This window comes from Podarcis vaucheri, assembly GCF_965113315.1.
Source record: "Podarcis vaucheri genome assembly, chromosome: 8".
In the NCBI taxonomy this organism is placed as follows: Eukaryota; Metazoa; Chordata; class Lepidosauria; order Squamata; family Lacertidae; genus Podarcis; species Podarcis vaucheri.
Genome location: NC_138766.1, coordinates 53,303,374 through 53,320,136, shown reverse-complemented (window position 1 = coordinate 53,320,136; position 16,763 = coordinate 53,303,374). Strand labels below are relative to the sequence as shown.

Sequence of the window (16,763 nt, the reverse complement as noted above, 5' to 3'; positions counted from 1 at the left end):
GCATTGAAACAGTTCTAGGAGCCCCAGCGAATGACCTAATACAAGGAAATATATATACTTCTGAGTGTTGCCCTGTTATTTCTCTTGGACCTCAAAGAGTGTTTTGATATCATGGTATACTACTGGATTGACTGTCCAAAATGGGGAATGCCATGTTCTAGCACAGGGGTCAGCAAACTTTTTCAGCAGGGGGCTGGTCCACTGTCCCTCAGACAGATTTTTTGAGGGAGAAATGAACAAATTCCTATGCCCCACAAATAACCCAGAGATGCATTTTAAATAAAAGCACACATTCTACTCATGTAAAAACATGCTGAGTCCCGGACCGTCCACAGGCCGGATTCAGAAGGCAATTGGGCCAGATCTGCCCCCCCCCCGGGCCTTAGTTTGCCTACCCATGTTCTAGCAGTTCTGATCCTCTCTGGATGGTTGTTCCAGAAGGTGGTACATGGCATCTATTGCTTTGCCCTAAGCTGTGCAACTGAGTGCTCCTATATACCATCTATATGAAACTGCTTAGGTCATTGAAGGATTTGGGGTGATATGAAGGCCGCTCTAGAGAAGACAGAAGTGTTGTTGATGGTTTGTCTGACCTAGGAGGTGATGGTCAGCCTATGCTGGAGAGCGCTGTACTTCCTTCTGAAGGCTGGAAATGCTCTTAACTCCAGCCTTGTCTGTAGAGATCCAGCTGGAACCCATGACATGAAGCACCTTTAATTCAGGCTGGTGACCCAGCTACAACCTTTCTTGGCTAGAGTTGTCCTAATCTCGGAAATCCATGCTTGGAATAACATCTCACCTGGAGTGCTGCAATGTATTATATGAAGGGCTGCCTTTGAGAACTATTCAGAAACTACATTTGGTTCAAAATACTGCAGCTAGATTGCCAACTGGGACTGAGTGAAGGGTCCATAATGTAAGTTTTAACACAACTACACTTCCTCCTGGGCCATTTCTATGCACAATTCAACATGCCAGTTTCTAAAACCCTAAGTTGTTTGAGACCTAACTACTTTAAAAAATGGCTGGCTGTTCTACCAGAAAATTACAGGACACACAAACCAGCAATATATTGATTGGGCAGGTGAAAATATTATGGCAATTTGTGGTGGCACACAGCATAGGGGGACAGGATATGAGAAGCCATGTGGTCACAAGAGAAGGATTTTAGAATTACAGCAAAAGAATCAGGATGTGTGTATGGGGGGCATGAATTAGGCACTCATTTCAGATTGTCAGCATACAAAGATCCAATTATTCATAAACAAATATTAGTGAAATGTAAATCAGAAAGCAACAAGCGAATCATTTTCAACATGACACACACTTACCAGGGAACCAATGCTCTTTAGCTACTGGCAGCGAACTGCCAAGCTGTGTATTCACGTTATATCTTTTGTACAGGTGCCTGCTCTCAACTAAATGACAAGCAATGCCAAGAAGTAGAGGCCAATATAAAACAGACACATATTTTTCCTGATTATCATTTACAATTACACTTATTGTTCCCCACTATGGCATTAATCCAGTGCTCTCTAGAGCAGAAAAAAACTTGGATACAACTAGAGCACATAAGCCACCTTTAAGAAACAACTGCCTGTTGTTTGACATTATTTTTATCAGGAGTGCTTATGTAAACAGTTGCTACTACAGTTATTAGCAGAAATCAGACCTTGTTCCGTGATCTATGCATTCTCCCAAAATGTTCCATGCTCAGACTTAATGGTATGTGCTAGCTGTGAACTGTTGGAAATTGTGGTTTATTTTCTAACACATACACAGATTACTTCATAAGTAATACACAAAGTAATACACATACACAAAGTACTTTTTAAATTTTAAATGCATTTTAAATATTTTAAAGTATTTTATTAAATTTATATACTGCCTATATAGCTGAGTTCTTGTATCTGCTATCAATAAAGCCATTGGTTTTCTGGACAGCTCCATCCCCCATAGCATGAAGAGCTGTTTGCACACTATTGGGATTTCACAAAGGGATATGATACGGTTAGCCTGTATAATATAATTACAAAATTTGGGTCCTTCATAACTCTCTAATTCCCCATATCAGATAAGAAATGAACAACAATACACTTTGAAATACAAAAAAGTAAAGAAAATAAAGCAATTGTAATTTCGTTGGAGATCTGAAGTAAGATGGTGCTCACTGAGGCAGACAGATTCGGCAAGATAAACAATCAAGCTGAAGTTATTCTCAAGTGTTGGCAAATTCCACAACACAAAGTAAAGGCAAAGCTAAGACTGAAATTCTGTCCTCATATAACCCCACTGAGTTTAGCAAGCCCCCCTCCTTTTTTCCTTTGCTAAGAGCAAGAACAGCCATTGCACACTACAAAGTAAAGACTAATTTGCCATGTTTACTTTTCTCCCAATTCTGTGGAGTTCAAGATACATCTCAAATACATTTCAGTGTGCATTATTTTTTTTAATTTTTATTTTAAATCTTACTGCCAAGCTGTAGCACTCTTTGCCAGGTTCCTGCACAAAGAAAACTTTATTGCCAACTTTAATCACTTGAGAATTATTAGGAGCTCATAATGAAAATATTGGCAGGTTTAACCAGTCCTTCAGTACTGCAGTTATTTCAAATTCCCAGAAGCTTCATTGTTCATATACTTCGTATTACTGTTTAACTCCAAAACAGAAATGGACTACCACTTCAGAATGCCCCGAGACTTGGGTTTTTTATTACACACAGGAAACAGAGAAGAAGGCAAAGGCTGTGATCAGGTCAACCATTAATTCAAGCATATTTAGCAATTGGAAACTAAGCTCAATTCTAGTTGGAGGAGAACTAAAAACAAAAAAGATCTCTCATTCTCCTGTAATTAGTTATAATCTTGTAAGTAAAGAATATTATCTACGTGTTTTACATGCTTAATCAGAGGCTGGGAACCTGTGATCCACATCCAGCTCACAGCCAAGTTCCTGACTGAGTATGGTGACAATGAACTTTGATTAACGATCTCCCTTTAAAAAATCCATAATTTTTTAATGACCTCCCTAAAAAAATCCATATTTCTTTTAGAGGATAAAGTGTAGACAGTCAAAATATAGCAATTAGGAATAGGTTCATTATAAATATTCCATGAGAATATTCCCAGAGTATCAAAAAGTTACATAAATTAGCTTTTAACACATTACAAAAAAATTGTTCAGATATTGCTGGGGTGAAGCAAGAGCAGAGAGAAAAGAGGTGGCTCCATCCACCATTGGCTCTGGCCCCTGATTTGACCTTCCCTCGAAAAAGGGTACTTAAATAATCAAGCAGAGGTAAGAACATGAGAAAAGTCCTGCTGAATCAGACCAATGGCCCATCTACTCCAGGATTTTGTTCCCAGTGGCCAACCACATGCCTATGGAAAGTCCACAAGCAGCACAACACTCTCCTCCTCACGTTCCCAAGAAAGCAGTATTCAGAGGGATATTGCCTCCAATACTGATGGTATTATAGCCAGTAGGACTAATAGTCACTGACTGCCTTAATTTTCCATGAATTTGTCTAATCTTCTTTTAGATCTTTCCAACAAAACCAATTAAGCAATCTTCCTATCCAGCTGCATTTTGAGAGACAAAAATCATATGGGCATAACTATTTGCATGAAATAGCTTTACAAGAGCAGACTTGAAGGTTATAGCACCTTCATTTTATGGCTTCCGGAGAATGCACCTCTTTACCCTGTTTTCTGACACTTGAGGGGCATTTTTTTTTAAAGGATCCGCATTAATTCTATGATTGCAAGTTGTTTGAAACTGTTTTTAAGGTTGTAACCTGCCCTGGGACCTTAGGGAGGAAGGTGGCAAGTAAGTAAGTAAGTAAGCAAAGCTGAAAAAAATGTGAAGGGTACTTAGCACCACATTTCATCAAGAGAAGATTTCTTGCCTTCCTAGGAAATGTTAGAGGGTGCAGAATAAAGATTGTCAAAGGATTAGAAATGGTTTGAGCATTACAGTACCAACCCCTAATCCTAGGACATAAGTAACTGCTCCTTTCTTGCATTATTAACATCCTAATCACTATATACAACACTTCTTAAAAACATTATCTGTTTGTCTGCTCAAAGCAGTTCTAACATGATGACCATGACAGGCTCTGGGCAAAGATGAGAGATCCTGTGCAGACCATATCAGTATCCAATTCCTGCTGGACGCTTGCCAGAAGAGCAATATTACAGCCTTGGTGGAGACTGTCGGCTCCCTTCGCCTTAGGGCTAATTTTGAAATATACTACAGATGCTGATGAATAGGAAAGGGGTATGTTAGGACTGAAAGGAAAACAAGATGAATGAAAGAAAAACTCTTAACATGAACTGATTTTAGTTTTTCATTTATGTCACACTGAACCCACACAGAACTCTTTATTTGAGCTCAGTTTTTGACACATCTGGCCTATTACTGATTTCATGAACCAGTGACTAGGTATTTTAGCAGAAGTATGGACTCCTATAATTCATTTAAAAACAACAGCTACAATTAACTGTTGTTGTTGGCATCTGTCTGTCTCAAGAGACAGTGGAGAGCACCTCTGGGGGTGAAGTTAGCAACAGTGACCTCCCCGTGATGCAAGCCCAGGCAGTGTATGTATAATGGCCCTGGGCTGCCCAGATGACAAGATTCCCCTCTCAGCCTCACTCATGTAGTCCAAAGGAAAGCAGAGCAAGACATTTTGCACTAAAATGGCTACAGGAGTTTCCAGAAGAAGGTGTACAAGGCGCCATCCACACATTTTAGGGACTCCACTCCAGATTTATGTAGGGTTTACTTCTTAGAATGTTCTTCTCCTGAAGATATTCCGCAAGGCCAGTCCACTTCTGGGTGGGCCGGTGCTGTGAGCAGACCACACGGTCTCTCGCTCACAAAGGGGGTTGGATGTTGCCCCTGCATCATCAGGAGAGCCCCTGCCGTGTCATGGCCCCTGGCCAACCAATCCGGTCAGCTGGGGGGCGTGGCTTAGGCAATTTAACCAGCCGAGTGGCAGGGGAATGTCCTTTTGGGTTCCAGCTTTGAGGATGTCCCACCCTCCTGCTCTCTCTTCAGGTCTTTGATATTGGCCTCGCTATGGACCTCGGTTGGTCACTGTTGAGGGGCCTGGTAGGAATTTTTTCACTTGGCAAATTGGCACTGGCCATTTGGCTTTTGCCTACCTCGTAGCAATCATCAGGACTTAATAAGATTTGGCGTTAGGCATTTTTAAAAACTTTTTCTGGGGAGGGGAGGTGTGGCCATCACCTGCTCCTCCATACTAAAGGGTATTCTGTTAAAGGAATCCGGTGGTAGTGGTTCCTGTCCGAAGCCTGGGTGGTGGCTAGAGCCATGGCACCACCTTCCAGTGACTCTAGGGGGAGCTTCCAGTTGATGTGCATCAACAAGTTCCCCCTACTGGTAGTTAACCCTTGTGAGACTTCCTGCAGGCGGGCAGGAGTCAGATATAGTTGGTTCAATACCAATGCCTAAGCCAATACTGCTCACATTCTGTAACCAATAAAGTTGTGGCCTAAATTTTGCCCATTAACCATTAGCCTAATATGCTGTGTCCTAGTGTCTTTATTCATCATGGGGGGGAGGCCTCAGGGTCTTGACGTGCAACGGGACCAAAGGTGGACAAACTTCCCCAGAAGGAACATGACATGTCCCCCAACAAAAGTACCACCCCTCTTCTAAAACCCACTGCAATTAATAGAAGTAAAAATAAAATCTAGGGCCAGATACAACTAGTTGGCACTAGTGGCAGCCAGTGCAATGTGTCCCGCTAAATTGGCTACGGAGAAAAGCACACAGGGGGAGGAGAGGGGGTATGAGTAAATTTATTGAATAAAGTCAATAATATGACTTTATTACTACGCTTCAATCCAAGAGTGGCTAGCATGAAAGGAAAGACACTTCCAATCGCACAATTTGGCCCCCAATTTCCTATTCCCCCATTCAGCTTTGGTGAGCTTTGGTCTCTTCACTACATCTCATTCCATTCCATTCCATAAGATCCCTCAACCCTTAGGAATGGTGAAGGGGTGGGGATGGTACAACAGGCTGGCAGTTGGGAGTTCAAGGCAAAAAACAATAACACCCATTCTGTGAGTGGAACTCTGCTTCTGGTTCATAAGGTAGTGAGCTTAGCAGTATTATTTTATGTGGAATGAAGTTTAGTAATTGCAGAACACCAACAGGAGAGCAGAAATAAACTATTTTGAGTGTTTGTGTAATGTAGGATTCCCAAGTTTTCTTCCACACAATACCTAGTGGTAGCCTCAAAACAAATGTTTTTATGGAAGGGAGAAGTACTAAAAACAACAACACCAGCCTACAACATTTTCCCACTCACAAGTGTAGATTTACAACTTGCTTCATGCTACTGGTGTACTGAATGCCTTAATGCAGAATTGTCACCCTTGAAGCTAAATATTAAAATCTTAATCTTTCCAGAATGCAAAAGAGTTCTCTTCTGCACTTTAAAGTTTTATGTGCCTGTGTTGGATAACAGAAATGATGGATGAGAAAATAGAAAAGAAATCAAGTAGAAAAACAAGCTTTGCTTTTAGTAAATAAATATATAGTTCTGCAATTATTTTTATTATCTGCATGAGTAAATTCCTACACTAGTAAGTTCTGTCTCTCAGGCTATGAGCCTCGCCTGTACACTCAACAGTGTATTCACTGCTTCAATGAAATGCAACTGGAGAGGAGGTCAACTTCCTCAGGCCATGAAGATTCAGAGACATTGAGATAAGAGTCTACTGACGTGAGAGAACAAAACCAGAAACCAAATAGATGCATAGAATTTTCAAAGATACTTGCATTCATATATGGAGGAGAAAGAGACATTTTGATGTAGATAAATTCACTGCTCTCAAAGTTCTAGAATTAAGAGAACAATTCCATAGTCACTTTAGTTAACCTACAAATAGAGTAATTAATGTTAATCCTGCAACTAAGCCAGAAATTTGCTTCTGTATCCCCTTTTTCTTGGGGTGGAAGGCCATACCAAATTCTCTTTTCCTCCTCTGCCTCTGGCCTGGTGACACCTCTTGACCCAGTAGAGAAAGACACTGTCATAATCCTTTACCTTCTAAGCTATTTCATTCCACTATCACAGGGAAGGATGTTCCAGCCCCTATATCAGACAGGATAGTTTTACAGGGACAGTTTTGGCTTTACAAAACTCACAGCTTCTGTTTATCTGGCAGCAGACCAGTTACTTACAGGGGCTGAAAAGTAATTTAATATGAAGGCAACTACCATCCATTTACCTGCGAGTAAGCCACCTGAACTAAGCAGGACTTAATTCTGAGTAGACATGGTTACAACTGCATTGTATAGTACAAGCTAGATTTCAAAGGAGCAGAGGAACCAGAGACCAAATTGCAAATCAGCCCTGAGTGCTCACTGGAAAGACACGACTAAACAACAACAAAACTCAGTTAAGGAATAAAGTCTTAAATCTAAAGAGGAAGCTTTCCTTCACATCATATATGTTTTCATAATCCACAATCAACATTTATGTCCAAAACATTTATGTCCCAACCATAAATGTACACATACAGCAGTACAGCACAGAGCAGTGCACTAAACCAGTAATTCTGGGAAGGTTTGGATCAGGGATCAGTGGCCAAGGATGAAGAGAGATGGAATACAACAACATCTAGAGCAGCAGTTCTCAACCTGTGGGTCCCCAGATGTTGTTGGACTACAACTCCCATCATCCCTGAGCTCTGGCCTTGCTAGCTAGGGGTGATGGGAGTTGTAGTTCAACAACATCTGGGGACCCACAGGTTGAGAACTGCTGCTCTAGAGGATCACCAGTTCCCCATCCCAAGCATAGATGACTCTGTTGCTGTATTTATATTGACTGAAAACAAAATAACCCCTACAATATTATTCAAATCCATGGCAATTACAATAGTAGCTTAATTTTCTGTTTCTAGAATAGCAGATAAAAGTGGTTCCAAAAGAATGGAAACCATTTTGCCTCCTTCTCAGGCTTTACAACTTTTCTAGTGATACTAGGAATAAAAAAAGTAAATGCGGATGTGCCCCAGATCAGATTCCATAGAAATGCAAGATTGGATATCAGTATGTGAACAGATTTGTTCTTCTATTGTCTATATATGTTCAATTTGTGATCTTTGGATATTACATAAAGATAGTGTCTTAAACCATCAGTCAAGCACCAGAGCTCGTATTATTATTTCAAACAAATGACGCAATGGAACAGCATGCTTTCAATCACACATTCCACTACAAAGGAATTGTGCATAATTATTTGGTGCTATAACAACAAGATGAAGGTTAACTTTACAATTACATGAAAAGAAAGTATTGTTAAAATGTTTTCAGTGATATTCAAAATCACATTTTAGATTAAAAACTGTTACTTAATTCTGAATATATTACACATCCTATATTCTTATATACACGTCCTATATTCTCAACTCAATCTCAACATGGGCAAAATATCCAGATTTCTCTCTCTCTCTCTCTCATTAGCTATGCTTCGACACAACTCTAAAGTGATAAACCAGAGGTGGCTAGCTGTTCAGGGGTTTTTCCAGACCTCCAAACAAAATTTTCCAGCCCTCCAAAAACCCACATTTTGGCAGCAGTGGCAAAAAAAGAAAATTAAAGTAGGCACACTACCAGTATGGAAGGAGAGGTCTAAACCCTGATGGGAATGCAAATCATGCCCCCACCATCAATAATTTGATGAGTGGGAACAGATGATAACCCCCTATTCTGCATGTGCATGCCTTAGTGTTGTCAATGTGATGCACATCCACTTCTAGAGCCCTTGGGGCAAAAGATTAGCCACTCAGTCGTAGCAATTGGAGGGAGGGGGCAGAATGCCAGTTTTATCTTGCTCAGCATTATCTACACGGACAGGCAGCAGCTCTCCAGAGTTTCAGGAAAAGGTTTTTCCCAGCCCTACCCAGAAACACCAGGGACTGAACACGACTAGGCAAATTAAACTGCATACAAGCTGCAATCTAACCAGAGTGGCTGCCTTGCTGTTTCATACAAACCAGTGCATGTATGTTTCTCCTGAACAAACCGGGAAGCTTAAAACAAATCTTGGTTGTTTGTTTGCTAGTTCAGATGCAACACTAAGCTAGATGCTCCATTACTTGTTTCTCCAACTGGAGGAAGAGAGGAGCAAAGCGGCAGAGCACAAGTTGCATGCAGCTCATGGACAGACTGATTTGTTGAACCATGCTTTACGGCCTCTCTGAGTTGCAATTAGGTGCCCTGGACTCTCAATGCATTTTCTGTTCTTCCACTATGTGAACAATCATAAACATTTTCACCCTCGTTCCTGGAGGATGATTTGTTCCAAACTGAAAACTATTCAGCTCTGTTTGGCTTTCCTGCCGCAATCAGTTTAAAAGATGCTCTGCCGCTTTTTTAGGTTTTCAGTGCTTCACACGGTCCATAATTAAATATAGAACTTGCTGCCACAGGAAGAAGAGATGGCCACCAACTTGGATGGCTTTAAAAGAGGACTGGATGAATAAATTCATGGAGGATAAGGCTATCAATGGCTACTAGTCATGATGGTTATGTTCTGCCTCTACAGTCACAAGCAATAATATTTCTAAATACCAGCTGATAGAAGCCACAGAAATGGACAGTGCTCTTGAGTTCAAGTTCTACTTGCCAGTGTCCCACAGACATCTGGCTGGTCTCTGTGAGAATAGGATATACAAAAAAGTTGTTTACACCTTGTATGAATTGTTATCCAAGAGCTTTACCTAACAATCATGTGTTTCCCCAGGGTCATTTTAGAAGAATAACAGAAGAATAGTGCCGGCACAAGGTTAAAAGTAACACACATTTTTTTGGATGTGTGCTGTAATTGTTCATTATTCTTTCGGTTTTTTTGAATATTTAAATATACAAAACTGAATATAAAAATGGGGAAAGAGCAGTCTTACTTTGCTCACATTTTGAGTTGCATAATAGTAACACACAGTATTTCAAAGGAGTCAGCTACCACGAATAAAGAGCACTTGTGCACCGCCCTGAGATCTTTTGACGAAGGGTGGTCTATAAATCTAATAAATAAAATTAGTAAAAATAATAATCTTTTAGATTTCAGAAGCTGAAAACCTTTATCTCTAAGCCTTTACACATGAACATGATACTCATACTAGCACTTTTAAAAAGCTAACCTGATAAACTAAAAAGCAGCCATGTTGAAATTTGTTTTAATGTATTTTGACATGCTACTCAAACAGAGCTTATGAAGAAAAGTTGAAATTTTATGAGAGTATCATACAATGGACTATGAGTTGACCTCTGGCACAGAACCTAAATGAACTCATTCACCTCTGTGGGTTTCCCCCTCTTTTTCCCCAGGATTCTGTTCTCCCAGGGAGTTGCTCATTTTAGTCAGTTACGGTACTTGGAAGAAGGCAGACAGCCAAACTGCAAACACAATGACTGGATTGAGTTCTTAAGCAAATACACAAGAATGGCATTCAATCTCTTACAAGAGGAATATAATTTTCATCATAAGTGTAACAAGAAACCTGGTCTAAAGCAAAGGTAGGTCATCACTTAAAACAGATATTTTGTTTTTTAGGAGCAAACTTTCATCTAATGATAACCCAAAAGAGCAAAGCAGAAGACTGCTAAAAACCACAAACATTTATCTCACAGCAAGTAAGTGGAGCAGGAGCCAGCAAATTTATCTGTTAAATGGTTGCGAACAGGCTAGCGTCAAAGAATGGGCCGAGGCAGAGCCAAAGGTAATAGTGGAGAAAATTACATTAGGGAGGCTCTATAAGAACTCACCTAATACTGAAAACAACAGCACCCTACACCCAAAGCAGATTCTACGCTTAACAAATAAGGGAAAAAACTGATCAGGATTCCTCTCATTCTCCACCCTACTACTCTGGTGTGTTTTGTTGCCTTTTTTAGTTCGTATGCCTCAGGGAAGGGTCTGACTCTCATTTTTATTTTGATGGGAGAAGTATTCATCTGAAAAGCAGAATAAAGGAAGTACAATAAAATAAGTTAGCGTTATAATGGAGACTTACAGAAAACAGACAAAATTTCTCATAGAGGATCAGGACATTCTAAAAGCTTCGACTTATAAAAGCAGTTGTCCTGAGGAAGAGTCCTCAGGGAACGTCCTCCCACCCCCAAAAAAAGATTTTTAAAATAGTTATAGCTGCAGAAGCCTCCTACTACAATATTAGTTGCTGACAATACCTAGGATTCTCAAAGTTCTGGGATTCCTTGTCACTAGCAGAATATACTAAAGTCTACTAGTCACCACCAGAAGGGCAACCCTGTGATTCCCACCCCCCTCATCTTACAAAATAGAAATCTGAATTCAAGCAGGCTAGACAGGTGGATGAGACGATCTAGAGCAATTTACCATTGCCTCTATTCGTCTCTTCCTTTACTCTTTGCTCCCCCATGTCTTTATTTTGATTGTAAACTCCTTGGTGTAGGGATTTGTTAAACTACTTAGTATGGCAGTGCACATAAACGACACTTTATTTACACTAAATAGAATAGGGTGGGGGGGGGGGCGCCAAGCCTGAGAGCCAGTGTGGTGTAGTGGTTAAGAGCGGTAGTCACATAATCTGGGGAACCAGGTTCGCGTCTCCGCTCCTCCACATGCAGCTGCTGGGTGACCTTGGGCCAGTCACACTTCTGTGAAGTCTCTCAGCCCCACTCACCTCACAGAGTGTTTGTTGTGGGGGAGGAAGGGAAAGGAGATTGTTAGCCGCTTTGAGACTCCTGAAGGGGAGTGAAAGGCGGGATATCAAATCCAAACTCTTCTTCTTCTTCTTCTTCTTCTTCTTCTTCTTCTTCTTCTATCTTGAGCTAAATTGAAATATTCTCCCCTTCTGAAGCGCAAGCGCGCGCACAAACACAAAATATGCACATTTTGAGACTTCAGAGGCTTGACTTCAATTTCTTGGTGCTTCTGGTGAAAGCCTCCACTCCCAACTCCAATCCCACCCTGAGGAACGGATTATGAAACCTCTGTGAGGGGGGTGAGTGATGGGCATATCACCCCTAAATAGAGGGCACACTTCAGGGGACCCACTGGGAAAGACGGGGAGATAGGGAGCTCAGAGAGTCTGGAGAAATCAGAGGTAGGCTGGGGGAGGATTGATCAAGCCCTTCCTGGCCCTATTCATTGTCCCTCAGCTCAGGAATAAGGAATTACAAAAGTCCTCCTGGAAATTCCTAGGTGAATGCTTCGCTGGTCTAGGTTCCCTAATTAGACTAAAAACAGTGATGGGGGTGGGGAGAAGAAGAAAACAACAGTCTTCTTTCTCATTCCTCTATGTTAAAGTTTTCAGTTTGCTTGTCAAATAATAATGTTGCTAACAAATGGCTTTGGAAGAGGTCTCACTGAGACCTGCCTGCTCCAAGGCAGGAAACATACTTGTTAGATGAGAAAGTCCACCTTCACCCAGGAAGTTAGTGTCCTTTTTCTGCCTTCTGTTGACCCAGAGAAGGGGACTTCCCAATCCTTTCAGCATGTCTTGCTGCTCCTGGTAGAGAATACACACACACACACACACACACAGCATGCAGTACAGGCATTTATTTCATTTGTTTATCAGTGAGGGAGTTCAACTATAGATAACAATTTATATTTCAAACTCTCCATTCTCAAATATCCCACAAGGACTATAACACGTATGATTAGGGGTGAGGGATTTGCTGATTAACTATTCCAATATTCTAACTAAATAAACACATTTGGAAGGAATGTATTCCTCCTTGACACAATTTTAAGCTGTGTTTGTACAATCCAGCTTCAGAATGTGAAAATCTGCAATATTTTCAATGTACACATGTTAAGAGTGAACAAACACTTTCATCACAGACATTTTAGATCAAGTATTCCAAGTACAACCACAATAATACCACTACCAGCACACATCAACACATTATTTCCCGTTCCTGCTATAACAATTTGAACCTCTTTCTGCAAAACAAATCACGTGCAGCAACAGCTTTCCAAATGAAAGATTTGCTAACACTGGAATGTTCCTGCTCATCCTGGCTTTTCACTTCTAAACTCAACAAAAATGTTATGCATTTCAAAACTATGCCTGCAAGCACAGTTCAGATAAAAGTGACTTTATTGTGGCTGTTCACTACATTAATTAAAAAGTAGTTATTTGACTTCTATTTACATACAAACTTGGATGTTCTTTGAATACAGACTGTACCCATCATAGGATGAAACATCTAAATATCATTTCTGACATTTGGCTTATGACTTACGCTCCTCCTCAATGAACCGTGGAACAAATTCCAAACACCGCACTGACATTGACAAGACAGCATGTTCTTTCTATATTAAAAACATTGCATAGTCTTGTAAAGAATGCTAAATGCCTTAACAGAAAACGCTTTGAACCAAGGGCTTTCCTACACTAAAAACTACTCACGGTTTGAAAAGCTTCACTTTGTGTGGACAATAATGATTTCTTTCTGTTACCTAAGAACAGAGTAATTCTACTCAACGACACATTTTAACACATTGCAGAAAATCTTAGAAATGATTAGTATTAATATTTATTTACAAATTGCTGTTCATATGGAAGCAGAGTTTGTAACAATGCATAACGCACAATGCAATACAAACATTAATTGGGAACTCCTAGATGGTGCATATGTTCATATATGTACATACATGATGACCATGTACTACTAGGCAAATACCACTGGCTGTGTTCACACACAATGATTTACTATGGATATGTATATACTTTCCTCCTGCCCAAATGTGGCTTGTCTGAGCAACATACAACACGATTCTCGGTTTGGATGCAACATTAAGCCCCGGATTATCGTTTGTTGCTCACACACAAACTAGAAGAAGAATAAAGTATGAGTAATCTCCACATTCACAATAAACCATAAACTATTGTTTAAGATGCAGCCAATAAAAACATCAACTAATAAGTTTAATTTGGCTCTAAAAAGCTATCAAGTGTGATACAGAACTAGTTCCTGGGGTAAAGTTCAGGAAGACCCCCTCTGCCTCTATTGTATTTGGTCAACATTAGAGAAAACATATATTTCTGCTTTAGAATCTACATGCATTTGGAATTTTTCCTTTGAAGTGAAAGTGACTACTACCATTCATATTACAAATTCTCTTTTTTTATTTTTGCATAAATCCAACATATGATCCATGAGGTTCAAAACGGCTTCCTAAAACGTGAATCAAATATTGGTAGACTATACAATTCCAACAAGTTTTTTGGATCTATGGGTGATATACAACTAAATCACATATTGAAATTAACGGACTTTAGTAATTTGTCCATTGATTCCATTGACTTTATTCTGACTTAATTGGGAAATCACCTTCTTATTTACATCTTTAAAGCCACTATGATCTACTGTTAACAGCTGAAGTGCCTTTTACAAGGCCTTAACAATGTTTTTTTGGGGGGAGGGGACAGACAGCAAAGGGCAGTAATGTCAGAAAAACAATTTGCTTTCCAAATACTAAAAATAGATAAAGAAATAACTCAAACTGTGAAATGTCGGTCAGCAAGCATTTTATGCTAAGCAAAACAGCCTCCCCCCACCTTGCTAAAAATAAAATTGTATGTTACTGCAATACTTTTCAGTTGCTTCAGCCAAGAACTCCAAAACCTCCCTGAAACTAACCTCAGCTGGATAACTTGCTTGTGTACTATGAGTCAGCAGTTCTCAACATTTCTGGAAATTCCTCAGTGTTAACTCCTCCCATATAGCAGGAAACTGCAGATCCAATTCAGTGTATACCAGGAAACACACAAAGATTTGCACATTTCACTTGAGCCACATAAGCATTAGATTACATTTTTGGGCAGTTACCAACCATGCTGCTTTCAGTGATTCTCTTTGTTGCAGAAAAATAAAGCTTAGCTATTTTAATAGTGGGGATATTTCTTCTTCATCAGTGAACATTGTATATAAAGATATGAAACATAAGCACTGTTCAGCTTATGAGTAAGTTATTCTTCCCTATGTGATTTAAGCCTCAAAGACAACATCAAATAGCAAAGCATAAAATGTTCATATTATACTGAACCTTAACCCCAAGATACTGGTTTCAAAACTGGTAAAGCTGTTATGTAGTACAACTACACCCCAAACAAGGGTGTTCAGATACAAAACAGGACATAAGAGTGGTTCTTTGAAATGTTATACAAAAAGAACACCAGCAAGTACAGCTTTCTCATTACTGCATGACATGCATTCCCTGGCCAAATATCCCTCTTCTACACAATTATTAAGGTACAGGACCTTTGTTTTCCTTTGCACCGAGTCATCCTATTATTCAGGAGAGTGCTTGTTTTATAACATGGGTAGGCAAACCAAGGCCCCCCGGGGCCCAGATCCTGCCCAATCGCCTTCTAAATCCGGCCCACGGATGGTCCGGGAATCAGCGTGTTTTTACATGAGTAGAAAGTGTCCTTTTATTTAAAATGCATCTCTGGGTTATTTGTGGGCCTGCCTGGTGTATTCGCATGAGTAGAACGTGTGCTTTTATTTAAAATACATCTCTGGGTTATTTGTGGATCATAGGAATTCGTTCATATTTTCCCCCCAAAATCTAGTCTGGCCCCCCACAAGGTCTGAGGGACAGTGGACCGGCCCCCTGCTGAAAAAGTTTGCTGACCCCTGTTTTATAATAAATAACGTAAAGGGAAGGATTCATACCAATGCTTTGTAGCTTGAGAAGATTAAAACAACAACAACAAGCTTTGGATTCCCAGTCAGAAACATTCCAGGACCTAAGTATGTTGACATTTTCTGCAGTCTGGTGCCTATTAATGCACTTAGAAGTAGGAAGTGATAGGTAGATAATATTGAAATTTTGAACTCTTTGATGCCGTCTTGTCATCCCATTGCCATTGTCTCCTTGCCTGCAATATTAATTTGGCAAGACATGCCTACCACATATAAGATGCACTTGTTGTATTACGATCTTCAGTGCAGAATGTCACGTACCACAAAAGGATCACATGGAATTCAGTTTTAATAAATAAGGTTAACAAAGGAACTTGATCCCAGCAATATTATTTGTCCAAATTCTATAGTTTAATAATTAGATGGTGCTGTCAGACTAATTACTGGTGTACTCAAGTGTATGGAATTCTGTGTAGTGCTATGGCACAAGAATTTCAGCTTGCCAGACAGAATGATGCCCCATTCCTCTATGCCAAGTGCTTTTCCGGAGGCTCTTCCAAACCTCTGAACCATATTCAAGGGGGCATGAGGAATGTGTGGTGGAAGAGAGGGGGAAACCACATTGCACTAATGGAAGTCCTTACACAGGCCTCCACAACTGGAACTTAGTAGCTGAATCCAGCCCAGTTAGAACAAACGTAAGAAAAATATTCTCATCCAAGATCATGGAAACCATATAAGAAGCTTCCATAAAAACAGCAGAAAGAACAATGTAGAATGCACACTTATGTGTCATTTCCCTCAATAAACCGTAGCCAATGTTTGCTAGAGGATAGTGGTGTGACAAGAAACAAGCAGTTGTCTGATATGGTCTACATACCTTTTGATATTTTATCTAGGGATGCTAGAACCAATCACTTTACACTCTGAAAAAGTATTGATGGGCCCAGAATATTTTCTGAAGTCCACCAAAAACTCTAGACTCAAAGCAACCAACCTGCACACTGCATAAACCTCCAGAGTTTCACCAAACTGATCACAAAATTGACTCAAAGATGCACTGGTACATCACATAC

The 16,763-nt window shown here is 40.1% G+C and overlaps 1 protein-coding gene and 1 long non-coding RNA gene across 7 annotated transcripts in view; both read right to left on the bottom strand.

The window, feature by feature from the left end:
• The window catches only part of SPIDR (scaffold protein involved in DNA repair), a 169,713-nt gene that overhangs the window by 66,490 nt on the left and 86,460 nt on the right, over window positions 1-16,763 (bottom strand). The gene's annotated exons all lie outside the window — the stretch shown is intronic.
• Window positions 10,305-14,788, bottom strand: LOC309539743. Its single transcript, XR_014222984.1, has 3 exons — window positions 14,680-14,788; window positions 12,428-12,536; window positions 10,305-10,998 (listed from the first exon to the last, which is right to left on the bottom strand). It is a non-coding gene; the product is annotated as an uncharacterized lncRNA (long non-coding RNA).